This window comes from Humulus lupulus, chromosome 1, assembly GCF_963169125.1.
Source record: "Humulus lupulus chromosome 1, drHumLupu1.1, whole genome shotgun sequence".
NCBI classification, from domain to species: domain Eukaryota; kingdom Viridiplantae; phylum Streptophyta; class Magnoliopsida; order Rosales; family Cannabaceae; genus Humulus; species Humulus lupulus.
The window spans coordinates 104448833-104470207 of NC_084793.1; the positions used below are offsets into that span (position 1 = coordinate 104448833).

General features: G+C 34.3%; 1 non-coding gene across 1 annotated transcript; it reads left to right on the forward strand.

Annotated features, from left to right (window-relative positions):
* The first annotated feature begins 20903 nt into the window (after nt 1–20903).
* On the forward strand, nt 20904–21009 carry LOC133813072 (small nucleolar RNA R71). Its single transcript, XR_009884117.1, has one exon. It is a non-coding gene; the product is annotated as a small nucleolar RNA R71 (small nucleolar RNA).
* Nucleotides 21010–21375: the final 366 nt, after the last annotated feature.

Consider the following 21375-nt stretch of genomic DNA (forward strand, 5'->3'; position numbering starts at 1 on the left):
TGTCTTGTCCCACTGATATAACTCAAGTAGTGTCCATCACATCAACTAAGGCTCTAATCATTTCCCTTGCAGTAGACCTCACACTCCAAGTATAAACGCCAGCCACTGCAAGGATTTCCCTTTTTTAAACTCAAGAGTTACCGCTCCTTTCTTACAACCCATCACCGTTCCCCCTGCTTGACCGACTCTTCATGTTAAAAACCCTCACGCTGTAACTGTCTTCGAGGATACTTCAAGTAGTAGCTGATACATTCATCGGTCTTAGTGTGCTTCTGATCAACTCTTTCTGTACCTGATCTCCTCCCATCCTGTACTTAACCTGGAATACCTTTGAAGAATGAAGTTACTACCCTCTGAAACTTTACTTCTGACCCTACTGCTTCAGTCGTGATATCATCAGTATAGTAGTCGTTCACATTCCACTTCTAACTGGGGAGTAATTCAACTAGTCACTAGTGAATCCTGAATGCAAACCATCCATGTCATTTCTTGTTCTCTGCTCGTCAGACTTACTCATGTTATTAAAGTACAAACGACTAGAAATCCTTACTAGTAATGCATCACACCCCTCTCGGTATAAGTAATAATTCCCTAAGATGTCTCTTTCCTTGATCCTTATCTAGTAATAACCAGACCGATAATCAACTCCTAAAGACACCGTCCTGTCTTGTAACGAGGCATTTAAACTCTTCATCCCTAATATCATCTCTCATTGCGTCCCTGATACCAACTTCTTCCATACCCAAATTCCAAACTGTGGCCGAAAACTGCATTCTTATCTACTTCCCTACTGACTAATCTAATTCCCATTCAGTCCCATCAATATACTTCAAGAAATACTCATGACTATCCAAAGTTGTCCCTAATATAACATATTAACTTCCCTCAACATATACCCATCTGAATCCTTCCTAATAGATGCACAACACCAACTCCTTTCAGCTCTCTTCCCAACCAAAGCAAAGGCTATCCAATCCACTGGTCACTTCTGAGAAACTAACCTTGGGCTTTAAATGAGTAAAGTATCCCAGTCTTCCCTGCCTCAATGGCCAACCTGTGCACTGAACCCCTTTCCTGTCCAAACCAAGAACCATAAAACCACCAAAGGTTCTCATTCTTCCAATCACCGAGTAGCCACACTTACTATATTTCGACGGACGAAAATATCATCACATGTATTCCCTTCACCATAGATAATGAGGCCCTCTCTCTCTACTGCCCAAGCACAGACAACCAACTCAGAGTTTAACTCACAAATGACTTATCATCCCCGGCTTCATCCATTTGCACCATAATCCAAAGTGGATCGACCAACCCACCAAACTCAACAATATGTACTATCGCTACCTTGCCACTTTTGACACCCTTTTACCACAATTGCCTAGTAAGGTTACTCATCCCAATTTATCCTTCTCATATCACTAAGAACGGGGTTAGCCACACCCATTTACTAATTGATTCCTGAACAAACCCAAACCTTCCTCGAAACTAGAGGATAAGACTTCCGTACAATAATTCTTGTCTGTTCCTCCTCAGTAATTTGCCTTTTTCATCCATCCAATAAATTCTATCAGACCTTACAGCCTGACTCATATATCAACAAACACCCGCTGCGAATCTCAAGGGAAGGTGGAGGATTCCAACCTCCCAACTGTCATCGTCCATCCCTACCAAAACCAAAACTGAATCCAATTGACCATTCTCAATACATACACCCTGAATTAATCTGTCTTTATCGACTAAACTTCCCAGCCCTGACGTTTATACCCAAAACCAACTCAAAGGCAGATCCAAACAATCATAACAATCAAACACACATAAAACATATTAAGCACCCATATTATGCATAAATTATCAAATCTCTTTATCACTAGATGCGTTCATACCTTTTATGCCCTCCATGCCAACAAACGGGTATATCATACAAGTTTCAATTTAACATATAATAACATGCAATCCCTATATCGCCATTACCCATGTATTCAACCACATGCAAGAGAAATACTAATCAACATGCCTAAATAGCACCACACAGCAGTCAAGGGCCAGGCCCCATCAGTATCTCATGCTCCCTATTCATCAAACACATATCAACAATCATATCTCACTCAAATCATTTAAGCACCTCATCATGCATACACAATTACCAAACCCCGAGTTGAGCTTGTCTCCCGCGGCGAATGTACATATCCAGCTAGTCTTCAAGACCCATAAACCTAGGACGCTCTGATACCAAGTTGTAACGCCCTGGATAGCCAAGACCATTACACTGTGTGTTTATAAGGTGCCAGACTTGCTAATCAAATCATTTAAGTAAAATCGTGTTACTGAAACAGTGGAGGAACTAGGGTTAAAAGTGTTTTGGTCTCAAAAGTTATATTTTCATTGCTAAGCATTGTTTATCTACATGGGATCCCAAAAAACAACAGTCTAAAAGCCATTAACAAAAGTTACAAAGTTTAAATACATTGACTGGCCATACTAAGGCAAAAACGAGCAGTTAGGTAGTCCTTGTCCTGGTCCACTCCTCGATCGTGGTGATCGAACAGCTAGCTATGTACATTTCACCTTGGAGCTCTCCACCTCGGGCTTGGTCCAGCCTGCCCTTGCCTTAACCTGCACCACGTAGCACCCGTGAGCCAAGGCCCAGCAAGAAAGCATGATAACATAGTCAGATCAGCAACACTTAACAAATATTTCACAATGCCCAACCGAGAATTCAACATTTCACACATTTATCCAATCAGCAATAACAGTTGTCATTCAGACAGTCAATTAACTATATTCATAGCACAATATTCACGTTCATAACCAATAGATTGTCATACCCATCAAATAACATTCAGGGTTGGCGCCCTTAGTCGCACCCTCTATTTAGCACACTGTCTTCGGCTCAATAGGGCCGCCCCCAGTGTAATACTCACTGACTCTGGCCAGCTTAACCAAGCTCAGTGATAAATAAGCTGCCTCAGCTCCCAGTGGCCGAGCTGCGCCTCAATGCGCAAATATTGATTCCGACACCCTTAGGCCGGTAATCGCATGTCCCATGGCGTAATAACACCATCTCACGACATGATATACAAATGTTGGGAACACTTAGTCCCATCGTGACCACATGGTTAATCACACTCACATAACAATACATACCAACATAGGGAACACTTAGTCCCAACCTAACCACATACTCAGGTGCAGCTTTCTTACCTTTCAATTCATTGGTTTCCGATGCCACGTAGCCACAAGCACGGTCCTCTACCCCGAGCCTCTCCAAATTCCTAATCAAAACACAAATATAATATTCTTTGTCATTAACCAATCCAAGACTACTTTCCCGGTACCTAATCCACACTCTCGGAACCCCCAAAACCTTAGAATAACACCCCGGAGGCATCCCCCGAACCCCCAGAGCAAAGACCAAAAATTGCAAAATTTAACTCCCTGAAATTTGCCTTGTGCCGCGGCACCACATTCCTTGTGCCGCGGCACCCACCTCCAGAGACCCCTAGGCCGCGGCAAGCAAAAGCCGTGCCGCGGCACACCATCGCAGACCCAGATTTCTGGGTTTCCCTTCGCGTTTTTCCCAAGCCTAACTCACTCCAAATCATCCCAACTTCATACCCAAGCCCCAAAACCTATTTGAAACCCCACATAGACCAACCAACAACTTATAAACACTATAACCCAACTCATCTACACATTTATCCACATAATTCACACCTAAATTCAAACTCTAACACTTAAACTGAAAGTTAAGAAAGCACAAACCAGTCCCCTAATTCCTTAAACCATAACAGCCATGAAATTGCAAATACACTTAATACCCTTACCTTTATCAGAAATTCGACTTGAGCTCCCTCCAATCCAAGCTTGAGCTAAGTTCCACCTTAACAAACCAGCTGAATCCCACACAAGAAAAACCATGGCTATTTCTCAATTCCTTTCAAAAACCAAATTCAAAACTTAACAAAACAGGGATCAATCCCTTACCTCAGTATAAACCTTGATATATGCTTGATTCCACCTCCTTAAGCCCTTCTCTAGCCTCAAGGAACTCAGCTCAGTTCCTCTCCCACCTTGCCTCTTAGATTCTTGATTCTCCCTTTCCTTCTTGATCTTTCTAGCCTTCCAAGACTTAACTTCAGCTTTACTTAGCATAATAAATCGTACATATCTTTTTCCCTCAGCCAAAGACTCTATATTACTGCCAAAAGACCTTTTTAACCTTCCTCAAATATCCTTTTCTAACTAAGCCTCAAGGGTACACTTATCTTTTCACCAGCTTTGCAATTCTACCACTTTCCCCATAAAACTTGTTACTCTCTATAGTTACTAATAGTTACACAGGTTACCAAATTACCAGTTACCACTATCTAGCTTTCTAGGACCGTCTCGGCACGTGCATCACACTAGTATCACGGCACCCACGTGGTACGATTCACACATCATAATTATCACATAGTATAATTCACATAGTCATATAACCTGCTTAAAATCATAATCATGCATCTTAATCATAATCATCACACATAATTCTCATCATGCCCTCCCGGCACACTAATCAAGGCCCTTAAGCCTTATTAGTGAATTTGGGTCGTTACACCATGATTATGAGATCGTGGGTCTTCTTGTTGTTTCTCTAGATCGTGGTGGATAATGCACGATAGAATCCTTTGGGAAGATGTTAAGTCTCTATTGGTATGTGAGACTTAAGTGCTAGGCCCGACAACCCGAGCTTGGGTGCTAGGCCTGTGACCTTCTGGGTGTTGGACCTGTTGATCCTCTGGGTGCTAGGCCTGTGACCTTCTGCTTGAACGAGAGTGAGTATTTCTCAGTGAACTGTATTTGGGGGTTTGAGCCGACCACCCTATGAAGAATAGGGTGGGCCGACCACCCAGGTGGTTCTTGAGCATGTCAGGCCGACCACCCTAGTGGTTGGGGTCAGGCCGACCATCCCTAGGGATCCTTGGGCAGACTGGGGTCGACCACCCCTGGGGTAGGGGTCAAGCCGACAACTCTCTTGGACACACTGGGGTCGACCACCCTTGGGGTAGAGGTTAGGTCAATCACCCTTAGGGCTTATGGGCCTGCTTAGCTTGACCACCCCAAGGGGTAGGGGTTAGGCCGACCACCCCTAGGGGGTTTAGGCTTGGTCGACTTCCCCATAGGTCCTGGACTATCTTTTTTGCCCGTCGGTCTTTTCTCAATACTTTGTCGTTTTTTCCCTAATTTGTGATGTCTCGTGTCGCATTCTCATTCGCCACATCATCCTCGTATTTTTTAGGTATAACTTATATAATTTATTTAAAAAAATAAACTAAATTATGTAAATATATATTTATAAAAATTATGTATTTATCAAAACTTTTAAAAGTAATTTTTTTTATTTCTAAAATTTTCATATTATTAACTTTTGTATTTATAATAATTTTTATATTAAAATTTAAATTAGTAATGATATAAAGAATAATATAGTTAAATTAACATATTTATAAAATTAGTATTACTTAAAAACGAGTTGTTTTATTGATTGGTTAAATATTGTAAAATAATTTTAAAATTTCTATAAATTTATTACTATTTAGTTGTAATTTTTTTTATTATTTTGTATTTATTAATTTATTATATTATAAAATATATATGCTTGCAATATTAATTTTTTTACATATATATATTTATAAAAATGCAATTAACAAAATATAATTTAAAAAACAAACTAATTTATGTAAATTTATTTATGAAATATATATTAATATTTTAATGTTTGTATTATGTGATCAATAATTTTATTTTTATTAAATTATGTTAACATTTAATTATTAATTATTTGATAAATTAAAAGAAAACCCTATATTCTCTATCTCAGCCCCGATCTCTTCCTTTCTTTTTTTCTCTCTCTCTCTCTCCAACTGCTGGCTTCCCTCTCTCTCATTCTATTTCCCTCTCTGTCTTGCAGTGGGCTAAAGGAGGCTACGGAGCTTGCAGTGCGAGGTGGGATAGGGAGGCTAGCGACGCAAGGTGGGATGGGGAGTTGGTTTCATGTGTTGGCAAAGCTGGGTTCAACGATGGAGTTTAAACTTCGTTCAATCAGGTTGAAGCTGGGTTCAACGATGGGGTTGGTTTCTCAGACCTAATGCACATTAGACGTTCAAGAAAATGCCTCAAACAACTAGACAATGTTTGGTCTTGGCATGAAAGTAAATTATTTCACTCTCTGGTTGGCTATAATTAATGTTATTTTTAAATGCAGGGGAAAACCTTTGTAATTGAATTTGAAGAGTAAGTATATGATACTTTCATACATTATTGAGGTATGTGTGTTTTATATGAATTGTGTATTTGATTTAGAATTCTCAAAATTCTTTGTAAATGTTTTCTTGAGTCAATTTCAAGTAATTCATATTTTTGTGTTTGAATATGTTTCTTTTAGTAGTTCTTGATATTGATACATAACTTTGCTACTTGTAAGAGCTGCTCTTAATGTTAAAGCTAAGCATTGAATTTGAAGCTTTTTGAGGTACTAACTACCCTGCTGCTATTCTGTTATCACGATTGGGGACAAAAATGAAAGCAAGGTAATCCTAGTGATGACTGAGTGATTATAATGCATTTATATAGTAGATACAAGAGGTGCACAAGATACATATCAAAATATAAATAAATGCTATATAAAAAATGACACATAAAAATAAATATGCAGCAAACCTTATGGCATTTATGTGATTTTCCATAATGTCAGATTAGTTATTTCCATATTTAAAATATGTAAGCTCACTTAGTTTGTTTAATAGCCAAACATTCTCTCTGAACTTTTTCGTCAACACAACTGTAATAGAATTTGAAGAACAAGATAACAAACTTAACTATCACATCATACAATATTCAGGATCGTGTTTTAGCAAAAAAATTGGTAATTATGTATACAAGTTTCTCAAAGGCATTTGAACAAACATATTATGTGCAAACAAATAAAGAAAGAAAGAATTTTAAAAAAGAACCCCACGACCACCATGCTCACCTTCGAACCCCATGCCACCAACCCATCGTTGAGCCCCACCGACGACACCTCTGCCGAGTTACGCCGTCCTTGCCGAGACCCATGGAAGACCTCTCTGCCTAGCACAAGTTATGTAAAAAGGAGAGTAAAACTCAAGACAATAAAAAAAAAACCTAGCTACAAAGTATAATCAAGACATAAATTAGAAAGTGAAACAGAGATTGCACCTTCCTTGAACCCAAGTTCCAACCCGCCTCAATGCCTCTACCATGAAACCTAGTTCGAGACCATCGTGAAGTCGAGCTCCCTGCTGTGAATCACAACCCATCGTGAAGCCCATCCCCAACACGTCCGTGAATCATAGCAAATCACCCTAGTTGTTGTCGAGAGAGGAAGCGGGAAAGTGAGAGAGAGTGTGCGGCTGAGAGAAAGAGGAGCCGTGAGGTGAAGGTTTGAGAGGGAAAAATAGGGTTATCCCAAAATGATGGGATTAGGCCCTTTTTAATTTGAGATGTTTACATAAATATGGGAAAAATATATATAATTTCTAAATTTATGGGAAAAAAAAATAATTGTACAAAATATGGTAAGTTTTGGAAAAAATGTTTAAAATATGGTAAATAAATTACCATAAACTTAATTATCTTATTTTCTCTTCTCTCCTCACGATCTCTCTCTCTTCATCTCATTTCTTTCTTTCTCCTCCTCCATTTCTTCCTCATTTCTTATTTTCTTTCTCACGATCTTCCTCAGATTTCTTCCGGCGATACTACCTCTGCCGCTGCCTCCAACGACGACAAACTGGTTTTTCTTCTTCTTCTTCTTCTTCTTCTTCTTCTTCTTCTTCTTTCTTTCTTTCTTTCTTCTTTTTCTTCTTCTTCTTTCTTTCTTCTTATTCTTCTTCTTCTTCTTCTTCTTCTTCTTCTTATTCGGTCTTTCTTATTCTTCTTTTTCTTTCTTCAAATCTAGTTTTATTCTTTTTCTTCTTTTTCACATCTGATTTTGAACTTCATATTTTATTTTTCTGGGTTTTTTTTTCCTAAATCTGTTTAAGTAACCAGGTACTTGACTTCATATTTGATTTTTCTGGGTTTTTTTTCTTTCTAAATCTGTTTAAGTAACCAGGTACTTTACTTCATATTTGATTTGATTTAAGAAATGTACTTAAGAAAAGTTGACTGCTATTATTTAATGTAGACTAGGGTAGTATAAGAAGCTAGGTAGTTGAATATTTTAGAGTACTTTTAACATATGAAAACTTAGGTTAGTTGATTAGTAATGATCCTTCCAAATCATCCCAGTCTGGTTATGGGGGAACACCAATGCCCTTTTTTGGAGAAACCAAGGTAAGTCTTTTTTTTTTTGGTTGTTGCCTTTCAATCTGTTTTGAGTGTGTTTTGTGGGAAGTGGAAGTAAGAAAAATGATTGATTAGTAGATGGATTTTGAGGGTAGAATTTTTGTTTGGTATGACTATTTGAGGGAAGAGATGAGTTAAGTAGATGAAATTTAATTCCTTATTTTAGCAAATTGTTAGTTTAGATATTGAGAATAATTTAGGTGATCAATGCTCACCGGAAGTCTACTTTGAATTACATATACATATTTACCTTTAACATCGTATCGTAAAAATAATTACCTAGGGTAGTATGATAATTTTCTGTCAAAACTTTCTTCTTTACTCTCTCCCTCCTACTAAACAGGGGAGGGGATTTTGATATTATGTGATTCCACTCATACCAAAGATAACACGAGAAGAGAGTGCTCTTTTTCCTCACCCATTTTTACTCTTTTCCTACCTCCTACCAAACAGAGTCAAATAATATATGTTGCTATTCCTAACAGAAACGTGCAACTCTACTGTGATAGTGTTGATATTAAACATTTTTATATTTGAAAACATACTTGTGTTTTTTTGGCACCTGGGATTATAGATAACTTTCTCGCACTGCTTTTTTCCACGAGAATCTGAAATTCTGAAAACTACATAAAGATGTTTGGTTGAAAAGGGAAAAAGTTGTCAAAAGGTTCTTCCCTGTGATGTTTAGATCAATTGGATATAGGTTTAGCAGCCAAACGTTCATCAAATAAGGTTCTAACATAAATATTTATGTGTTTATTAATTATTTAAAGAAATAGAACTAGAACGTTTGCTCAAAAATGTATCGATAGGTTTACAAAATTTATTCAGAATACAAGTACATGAAATAAAAAAACAAGCAAACAAAACTTTTGATTTTTCTGGGTTTTTTTTTTCCAAATCTGTTTAAGTAACCAGGTACCATGACACCTGATTCATTTTATTCATATCTGATTTTTTTTAGACCTATGAGTAACCAGTTACGATAATGATTAATTTAGATTCTTTTGTTTAGATTTGATTTTGTTTTTACACTTGACTAAATAACCAGGTACCATAGCAATTGATTTTTTTTTTAGATTTGATTTTTTTTCAAACCTCGCTGTAACCAGTTACGATTATGATTAGTTTAGATTTTCTATTTGAATCTTATTTTTTTCCAAGTCTGGCTAAGTAATCATTTACCAATGCAACTGTCTCTGTTTTTTTTTCCAGACCTAGTTGTAACCAGTTACTTTCAAGATCAATTTAGTTTATTTTTTTCATATCATTTTTTTTTCTTCCAAATCTCACTGAGTAACCAGTTACAATTCAGTTGATATTTTGATAATGGTACATTACTTAAAAAAATAAAAATTATTTTTATAGTTGTAACCAGTTACTACAACACCTCTTAAATAATAAAACTGATTTTTATAGTTGTAACTGGTTACCACACATCATTAAAAAAATAGACAGTGGCATACGATTATTATCACAAAAAAAAATCAAATTTTTTTTGATAGGGGTAATCAGTTACTGTGGATAAAATATTGATTAAAGAAGATAAAAAATGGAAAAAAAGAAGAAGAAGAAATGAGAATAAAAAGTATGGTGATGACTGTCTTAGTTTTTTCTTTCAAATAATAATGTAAAAAGATATTTTATCAAAAATAAATGATACAAATTAACACAAATAGATTAAAATTATTAAAATAATCTCAAAATATAAATGATACTTGCTTGATGATGATTGATTTCTTTTCTTCTTTGGAGGAGCAGTGGTGGAAACAATTGAGGAAGTGAGAGTAGCAGTGGATGAATTAGGCTGTTGTAATATGCAATGCAAACACTTTCTAATATATCTCCAGGAAAATAAGATGAAGATGATGAAGAAGAAGAAGAAAAAGAAAAAGAAGACAGAGAAGATAAGATCAATCCAAATTATATGAAGACACATCCATATGAATTTGAAAACCCAGCAACAACTTTCAAACAACTAAGAAAAAAAAAAAAAATCAAAGCATATGAAGAGAAAAGAGAAATGGATATATAAATAGATAAATATAGAGAGACAATAAGAATCCGGAAAATCAACAAAAGAGAAAAGAACAAAAAAAATAATACTACCAATAATAATATAAGAATAATCAATACAATCGTTTTCTTTTGAATATGTCTTAGCTTTTTCTTTCAAATAATCATATAAAAAAATATTTTATCAAATATAAATTATAAAAATTAACACAAATAGATTAAAATTATTAAAATAATTTCAAAATATATCAAAAATAGGTACTAAAAAAGAATAAAAGATAAAATATGGTATACAAATAAAGTTTTACAAATATATGGGAAAAAAATCCCATAAAAATGTAAACAAAAAAAATATGCCATAAAAAACTTTTAAAAAAAAACTGCCATATTTTTCAAAGTTTATAAAAAAATATCATATTTTGTGTAATTTCTTCTTTTAATTTGGGCAGTTTTTTTAATCCTAATTTTTTTGTTTTTAATTTATAAAATATAAAATAATAAAAAAATTACACCTAATAAATTTATAGAAATTTTAAAATTATTTTATAATATTTAACCAATCAATAAAATAATTCGTTTTAAATTAATACTAATTTTATAAATATGATAAAGAATAATATAATTATATTAAATTTAAATATATTATTCTTTATATCATAACTAATTTAAATTTTAATTTAAAAATTAATAATATTACAAAGTTAGAAAGAAAAAAAAATATAGTTTTAAATGTTTTTAATTAATACATAATTTGTATAAATATATACACATAATTTAGATTATTTTTAAAATTAAATTATTCATTAATTATATTTTTAGATTTTTATATTTGAAATTCGGGGACATTTTATAACTGTCAGTATTGAGTTTTTATTAACTGTCGGCGTTGGGGTCAATAACGACAATTTTTAACTGTCGGCATTGGTCTCAAATTAACTGTCGGCATTAGGGTCAGCAACAACAGTTTTTAACTGTCGGCATTGGTCTCAAGTTAACTGTCACGCGTTAGGGTTAATAGCGATAATCAAAAGCAATAGTGACAATTATTCATTGTCGACTTTAGTTTCTATGCCTACAATTTTTAACTGTCGGTATAGAGTCGTGTTAAGCAATTATGACACCCAACAGAGTTGACTGTCATGGTTGGGTGTCGGAAAATTTTAATTTTGTAATAATGATACTTGCATGTCTTATCAATGCCCCACTAAATCTATTTTTAAGTAATATTTTGATAATTATTAAGCAGATAAATGACGTTTTTATAAAGTAGTTCGCCTCCTCTCACCAACTTTTTGCAGAGCGTAGAACATATCTTATCTTGAATAAGTAGTGTTTGAAATATATGATTACATTCTACTATGTCACGATTATTAATCTTTTATTTTTTTTTTTGTAAAATGAAAACACTGAACGTTTTTATGAGATTAAATGAACGAGTCTGACAACTTCATTTTTCTCTTTATTTTTTTATGCTATACTATTTTTATTATATTAATTTTCTATTCTAGTCATTTGCTAAAAGTCAACTCTACATGTTATCCGTTTGCATACAGCCATAGAAATGCTTAATTAAATGAGTCTAAGTTTACTTTTTCTTCTTTACTTTTCGTCGATTACTTTTTCTATATATACATTAATTTTTTTTTAGGTAAACTCTCCATGGTCACCAGTTTATATGCAACCGTGCATGTGCATGTCATGTCTCATACACATCATTTAACACAGGGTGATCAACAACAGAATACATTATCATAACCACACCAATAAGAATCTACCAAATAAATAAATAATCATGTCAAATGCTTCCAATAGCGACTAAGCAGTTCAAACACGGATCTTGATTATTTCATGGTATAATAATCTCCCATGCTGGGACGACTTTTCTTTTCATCTTACAATCCAATTAGACAAAATTGATACGATTAATAGTAACAATAGTAAATATTTATTTCTGAATACACACGAAACACAAATCTATCATTAAAAAAATTACAAAACAACGTAATAAATATTATAATATTGTTTAGTAACACTTAAAAAAGTAGTTTTTTATTTAATTAATTAAAAATTTGATAATTAAATATAAAATGTGTTTGGTAATTATATTTTTATTTATTATTTTTATAAATTTTAATTAAAATTTTAAAAATAGAATTTTTTTTTCACTTTTAAAATCTTTTTAAATAATTTTTATTTTTTATTTCTTTTATTTCTTCTCTTTTTCAAATCAACACATCATATTGTTAAACAAAAAATAAAAATAAAAGTTATCAAACGCGTTTATTATTTTTTATTTTTAAAAACAAAAAACAAAAATAGTTACCAAACATATTTTTATTTTTTTAAAAATAAATAAACAAAAATAAAATAATATTTCTATTTTTGTTTTTAAAAAATTTAAAAACAAAAATTTTACCAAACAACCCTAATATAAAGCTAAATTAGGTTAATGAAATGTTTATAATTTTTTATACGCATTCCAATTATGTAATTAGCTTCATTGGAATATGTTTCTGGTTTAATATTTTTAAAAGATTGGGAAAAAATTTACCTTAGGTTTTCTTGGTTATGTACTTTTAAAATCCAGTTTTGTCACCAAGAACCCACAAAAGCTCATTCCATTAGCTATTTGGGAACTTTGTCCCCATTCAAGATAACTATGACGCAAGTTCCTTGGCAGTTTGCTACAATGCAAAAAATCTCCCAGTCTTTTCCTATTCCACGATACGTGCAAGATGATTATATTGTACGACTAAGACACATGTTTGATGAAAGTCAACAACAAAAGACAAAAAATGGAAAGTGTTACATTATTTATAATATAATGTTTACATTAAATAAATGTCACAAAGTATGTCACACATTGTAACATAATATATATATATGTATGAGAATTACATTTTTGGATAACGTGAATATCCAAATGTGTAATATATTTGGGGTTAAAAAAACAGTTACAAGTTTGTAACTTCCAAATATTACCCAATAATGTGTAGATTTGATGTTACACATTTTGATTTGAATTTGTTAAAGTCATTGATTAACGCCCAAAATGTTTATCCACTAAGCAGTGGTTGTAGTGTAGATGGGCAGTCAATTCCACAAGGAGGTAACTAAGAACAAAAGTATTAGTAGAAAAATAAACACAAAAGATTAGTACAAAGTGATGGAAATTGAGATTTGGGATTTTTTTGTTGTCTTTTTGATGAAATGATAAAATGAGACAAGTGAAATAAAAATAAGATGTAATCAAGAGTTGAAGAGTAGAAATGTTTAAAGAATCATCCACATACTTATTTATTAGTTACTTAGTTACTTGATTTACAAAACTACACAAGTAAATAGTTCACATCTCAACATTTACTTGGAAAATCTAACATTAAAGTCAATATTCTTTTCTAACAAAAGTCCATTTGAGTTATAAAGCTCTTTACTTTAGGAGCACATTGTTAATCTTATGAAAAATCTAAAAACGACAAAATACCCAAGGTCAATAATATAATAGAAGATTAGACATAAAATTATGTATCAATATTACTTTTATTAATTAGAAACACAGAGAACAAACATGATTAATCCTATATATTATTAACACAAGTAAAGAAAAAAGGTAACAAAATAAAGAAGAGATTGAAAGAACATAAACAACTCAAATAAATTATATTAAGAACAAAGTAAATTAAAGTAGCAAAATAACATCATTATCATATGGAATCATTCCTAACATTCCTAGGAAGATTAGGTCATTATGCTAATCATTCTCACAAAATTATAAGAAGAAAGTATGAGCAGAAAGTGAGTATAAATTTTGTTATAGTATCTTTTCCTCTCCAAATTACATATCGAAACTAAGAAAATAAGCTCCTATTTATAGAATCTTAGAAGGGGTTAAAATACAAATGAACTAAATTTGGCGTTTACAAAATAAAACTAAAATATTAATAATAAAATCTAATATAAAAATCAAAATTATTATAAATATTAGTGTTAGTGTTATGATTATTATTAGATTGTAGAATAATGCATGTAGGTGCCTAGGAGGCTTGGAGTGCTGAAAGTGTCTCATACGGAGACCGAGGCACGCACAAAAGGAGTTGTAACAGCTAGCGCATCAGGCCGCTGGCCAATGGTGGCGCGCCAGCTGGCGCGCATGTAGGATGAAGGGAGGGTGGCAGGCACGTCCTGGTCGGGCAGCGAGGTAGGTCGCATGGGTCTGGGTTGGGTGTTGTTGAGCTCAGGAGGGGCTAGCAGTGTTGGATTGTTGGGCTTGGGGCAAATGGGCCTGGGCTACTTTACTTCAAAAATGTCATTTACTTCATTTCTTTTTCAGATTTCAAATCTTTCTTTCTTTCTTTTTTAATTATTCATGCTCACATGTACTCTAATTCCAGAAAAATAAACACAAATTAAATTAAAAATATTATTTTCAATCATGAAATATATTACAATATATTAATGAAAATATTAATTAAAACTTAAGTTATTTTAAACTTTAAGACTAATAAAATGAATTTTTTGAGCACTAATCACAACCCCTAACCAGCTTATTGCTAGTCCCTACCAATTCAAGCGAAAAATAAAATTATCAAGTTGAATAATCGAGTCAAGCAAAACTATCTAAACATTTTTAAAGTGTCAGTACAAAGTTAGGGATTACTATCAATACTACTTCAGTTGCAATTTCAAAGGCGTGTGTGTGTGCACCAAACCATATTCATTTTTATCGCAAGTCATAACGCAAATAGTAATGAAAAATCTCAAAAGTATAAATGTCTCAACCCCAAATTCCTCACGGGCATTGAAAGAGCTTCAATGGGATGGATAACACTCTTGGAGTTGGAAATGTAGCAGTTAACGCTCAAATGAGAGAAGATAAACTTTTTGTGACAAACAATTTGAACAAGTATTGATCACAAAATAGGCAAATCAACTTATTGGAATTCAAATGACAAATAGCCTTTGGGATTTATATGAGAAAACTCATAGAATAAAATGACAACTTACTAGAAATGATAAATTAGAAAAGGAAACTAATAGTAATAATAATTCTTTTTTATTTTTATGAATACAATTACACAAAACAAAAAATAATAATAATAGAAAGATTTTTTTTTATAAAATTATAAAATAATAAAGGAAAGTGTTGCTCTTGTTCTTCATTTTCTTTTTTTCTTTTTTTTTTCATCATTTTTTTTTGCACTGTGTTTTTCTTTTTCTTTTCCTTTTATTTATTTATTTTTTTTATTATTTTTTTTTTTACAAGAGGCAACACAAAAACAAAAGAAAAATATAAATAAAATAAATAGAACACAAATTTAAAATTTATTACAAAGACTCATTCTTATATGAAAAGCATCCCTCTAGTAAAATGTCATGTTTTAAATTCAAAAGATGTGACTTTACCAACTCAAATGATCAATAAAAGTTCAAAAAGTTGTTTTCTCAACTCTCACAACTCACCAAGAAATGAAAAACTTTAAACTTGAAAATTTTCTCAACTATTTGTGTTAACAACCAATTTACCACATGTTTGGAAAGTGCACAAAAGAACTATAGAAATCACTTCTTATTAGCTAAACATAGTAAAAACTGAATCAAACCAACAAGTTGTACTCATGCTCGGATAATTTTAAAAAAATCTGACTTAAGAATTCATCAAGACAATAAGATTCTCCAAATGAATGCTCACCACCCCTAATAAAAAATCAGACAATGTCCTCAATGTCAAAATGAATACTCAATGAAAAAGATAGGGAAAGAGGACACCTGGATGATGACAATTTCCATGAGGCAAGAGGTTAAATAACCTGATAACGATACTCCAAAAACAAACAAAATACAAGAACAAAAAAACACATAAAATGAAATACAGAAAAATAAAAAAAAAAATAAAAAAATAAAGGAAAAAACAAACAAACCATCAACAATTCAGAGTGGATAAATTGGGTCCTTAAGAATGACCTCTTCAACGTGACACACTCTCTCAATGTAATGCTCCAGTCATTGGCCATTGACTCAAAAATTTGTCCCAACGGTTGGGTCTACGCCCTCAACAAAATCATTTGGAAGTATTTACTTCACTAAAAATAGACATGTCCATCACGATCTTAGTTTACCGGTTTGCATGTGTAAATGAGAATCATACAAATGCACTTTATGATTTGGCTCAAAGTGTTTTCGCAGCACCTGTTTATCACGAGTGATTTTCAACTTCGGTTTATAGATCCTGGAATTGTCATATGCGTCGTTTCTCAACTGCTAAATTTTAGACAATCGGAGTTTGTGATTGATACCAGCGACATTAAGATCAAAGTTGAGGGCTTTGATAGCCCAATAAGCTTTATGCTCGAGCTCGACAGGTAAATGACAGGCTTTTCCAAAGACAAGTCAATAGGGAGACATCCCAAGATGGGATTTGAAAGCAATGAAATATGCCCAAAGAGCGTCTAAAATATGTGTTGACCAATCTTTGCGGTCGGGATTTACCATATTTTCCAAAATGTGTTTTATTTCCATATTGGCTAACTCAGCTTGCCCATTAGTCTGTGGATGATAGAAATTTGCAAATTTATGAAATACACCGTACTTACGCATAAGAGCCTCAAAAGATCTGTTGCAAAAATGAATGCCTTGATCACTGATGACAGGGCGAGGAGTACCGAACCTTGATAACACATTTTCTTTCAAAAATTTGACAACTATAGAGTTATCATTTGTTCGATAGGGTACGCCCTCGACTCATTTGGAAACATAATCCACAACTAGAAGAGTGTAAAGGTAGCCAAAAGAAGGTGGAAATGGTCCCATAAATTCTATCCCCCAAAAATCAAATATTTTGATAATAATAATTTGGTTCAAGGGCATCCTGTGCCGACAGGACAAGGAACCTAACTTTTGGCACCATATACAAGAACAACAGAAGCCATTGGTGTCTTTAACACAAAGTGGGCCAGTAAAGACTGCATTGCAAGATTTTTGCAGTTGTTTTCTTCACAAAAAGTGACCACCACATGCATCGTTGTGGCAAAAATTCAGCACAGTAGACACCTCATCGTCGTGGATGCATTTTCGCATGATTTGGTTGGGGCAATACTTGAATAAGTATGGGTCATCCCAAAATAAATTTTGCACCTCTACCAGAAATTTGAGTTTGTTTTTTGAACTCCATTCGGATGGGAGTTCACCGGCCACTAAGTAGTTGAAAATATGAAAGTACCATGGTAAATTAGTAACTGACAACAATTGTTCATCCGGGAAATCATCATAAATAGTTGGGCAATCAACGAGATAATTGAATTCAAGTCGGGACAAGTGATCTGCAATGATGTTGTTAACTCCTTTCTTGTCCTTGATTGTGATATCAAATTATTACAAAAGAAGGATCGATGGTATTAATCGTGCCTTAGCATCATTTTTGGAAAGGAGATATTTTAAGGCGGAGTAATCCATGAAGATCATAATAGGTGATCCATTCAAATAAGATCGGAATTCGTCAAGGGAAAAGACGACGACAAGCAAATATTTTTCAGTAGTAGAATTATTTATTTGAGCACTATTTAGAGTTCGACTTGCATAATAGACAACAAAGGGTTTTCCCTTCCCTTCATTGTAAGCGTTCAGAATGATTCTTCACACTTAGGTGTCCACTCAAAAGTAACATCATTGGCTAGGAATGACCTAACGTCTTTGACACCAGCATGACCAAGGAATGACCTAACGTCTTTGACAGTCTTAGGAGTAGGCAAGTTGGAGATAAGGTCGACTTTTGATTGATCAACCTAATTCCTCTTTCAGAAACAATGTGGCCTAAGACTATGCCAAAAGATACCATGAAGTGACATTTCTCCCAATTGAGCACAAATCCTTTCTCAATACATCGTTTTAAATCAATGATGAAGAAGACATGTGTCAAAGGAATTTCTAAAAACGGTTAGGTCATCCATGAATACTTCAATTGATTTTTCAATCATGTCATTAAAGAAGCTCATCATGAATCTTTGGAATGTAGCTGGTGCATTACACAAGCCAAATGGCATACGCAGGAAAGCAAAAGTGCCAAAGGGACAAGTGAAAATGGTCTTAACTTGATCCTCTAATGCAATCTCAATTTGATTATAGCCAGAATAGCCATCAATAAAGCAATAGAATGGATGACCAACTACATGCTCAAGGGTTTGACCTATGAATGGGAGTGGAAAATGATTTTTGCAGGAGGAGATATTTAATTTTCTATAATCAATGCACATGCACCACCCTATCACAGTTTTTGTGGGGAGAAGGACCCCTTTTTCGTTTTGGACCATAGTGACACCCGATTTCTTGGGCACGACTTGAGTTGGACTAACCCATTTGCTATCAGCTATTGGGTAAATAATACCAGCGGCTAGCAATGTCAAAACTACATTTTTACAACTTCTTTCATTGTGGGGTTCAGTCTCCTTTGAGGGTCTCTCCGAGAGATAGCCTCGTCCTCCAGATTGATTCTATGGGAGACAATTAAAGGGCTAATACCTTTGACATTAGCAAGTGTCCAACCTATCGCAGATTTATGCGATCGCAATAGCTCAAGTAACTACAATTCTTGAGAATTTTGAAGGATGGACGAGATGATTATTGGAAAAGTTTCACCGTCTCCCAAAAAGACATGTTTCAGACCCTCGGGTAGTTAGGTCAATTGAACAATTGGAATCTCTTCAGCTGAAGTTTTTGGCTGTGCTCTCTCACAAGGTAGCTCATCAAAGCGAGGTTGTCAAAACTTAGTCCCTCAATTGTGTGAGTCTATGTGATTTCATATTTCAATAGTAGACTCCATAGAACCGGTACTTTCATTGTCAGACAAAAGGAGGAGTTCATCAAGATTATCGATGTTGCGTCGCAATTGAACCTCCTCGAGAATTAAAGTGTCAATCATGAATGTTCGATAACATTCATCATCTTCTCAGGGTTGTTTCCCGATATGGAAGATATTGACTTCAAGAGTCATATTTCCAAATGAAATTTTCATTAGACCATTCCTACAATTTATAAGAGCATTGGCAGTAGCAAGGAAAGGACTTCCAAGGGTAATAGAAATTTTTTATTCCATATTAACCACGAATTGAGTATCAAGAACAAGGAAATCCACCGGGTAAAGAATTTTTCAATTTGAACTAAAACATCCTGAACAATACCCCTAGGCTTTTTGGTGGAGCGGTCAGGAAGGTGTAGCACAATAGATGTCGACTTCATTTGTCCAAGATCGAGTTGCGAGTACACAAAATAAGGCATGAGATTTACACTCACACCAAGATCAAGTAAAGCTTGCCTGACTTCATGAGTCCCAATTTGGCAGGAAATTGTGGGACAACCAGGATCTTTGTATTTTGGCGGTGTCTTTTGTTCAATCACTACACTCACTTGCTCAGTCAAGAAAGTAGTCTTCTTGACATGGTGCTTCCTTTTTGCAGTGCATAGATCCTTGATGATTTTGGCATAAGCCGACAGTTGTTTTATGATGTGAAGCAAAGAAAGATTAATCTTCACTTGTGTCAAGTGCTTAAGGATTTTAACTCGGATTTCAGGAATTTTCCCAACAGATCTAAGAGCATGGGGAAATGGTACTCTCGGAGAAGCATTGAATGGTGCATTCACAGGAATATCATTTGGAGTGCTTGAAGTAGTGGTCTTAATGGAAGGATCTTCTAAAGTTTTACCACTTCTAGTTTTGATGGCATTGACCTCCTTAACATTTTGATCGTTGGAGTTGGAGGATTGGGCCATGTGTTGCCTTTGTGGATTGAATAGAGGCTACGAAGGACTTTTTCCTTTTTCAAAAATAGCCAAGGATCCAGTGAGTTTTGAAAATTGACTTTTCATTTCCTTGATTTCTTCCATCATTTGATGATTTAGTTTGGATTGTTCCTCTATGAATGCATGAAGGGTATTCTACAAAGAATTCCTTTGTGGAAGAGCATCGTATTGATGCACAGAATACGCCTTGGTGGTTGAGCTTGATGCACATTTCTCCATTGGTTTCCAGATGATTGAGCTTGGTTGGAATCTATCCAACTAAAATTTGGGTGTTTCTCCAACCAGGGTTATACGTATGGGACAATGGCTTGTTATACACCCCTAAGGTATTGCATTGCTCCTCATTAAACCCTCTCATTTCATTAAAAGCTAAGCAATCCTTAGCTAAATGCTTGGTCCCTCCACAAACAAAGCAAGGTTCTTGTGGTTCCGCTTGAGCAAGCATGTGCGATTTTTTGCCATTTTTTGTCATTAAGACCTCAAACTACTTTTTCAAAGCATCCAGTTGGGCCTTAACACTATCCCCTTCTTGAATTTGATAGATCCTAGATGGTTTATGTTAGTTGGTGCTATCAGTAGCACTTGGACCAGTCCAGGTGTGAGGTTTTTTTGCGGTTTCGTCGAGATATTCAAGAGCATCGTTTGGCTCTTTTCGAGGAATTCACCATTGCATAGAATTTCTACAAACTGCCACTCACGACATGTGAGGCCTTCATAGAAGTAACTGACATAACCCTAGTTCTCATAACCATGGTGCGGGCACAGATTAAACAGATCCTTGAATCTTTCTTAAACTTGATAGAACGTTTCATTGTCCTTTTGGGAAAATGTGGAAATCTGTCATTTTAGACTATTGGTCTTATGGCCAGGGAAGTGTTTCAGAAAGAAAGATTTGGTCATTTTCTCCCATGTTCCAATAGAACTAGGTCTCAAAAAGTATAACTAGCTTTTGGCTTTGTCCTTCAAGGATTAAGGGTAGAACTTTAGTCGCACAAAATCGACATTTTTGACTCGGTTATAGAACATGGCTACAACCTCCTCAAAGTCTCTAATATGCACATATGGACTTTCGTTTTCCATTCCATAAAATGTGGGCAAGAGTTGAATCATGCCAAACTTAATGTCTAACATAGGCAAATTAGGAGGAAATATATTGCATGAAGGCGTGGAAGTGCGGGTATGATGGTGGTAGTCATTGAGAGTTCTTGGTTGGATTTC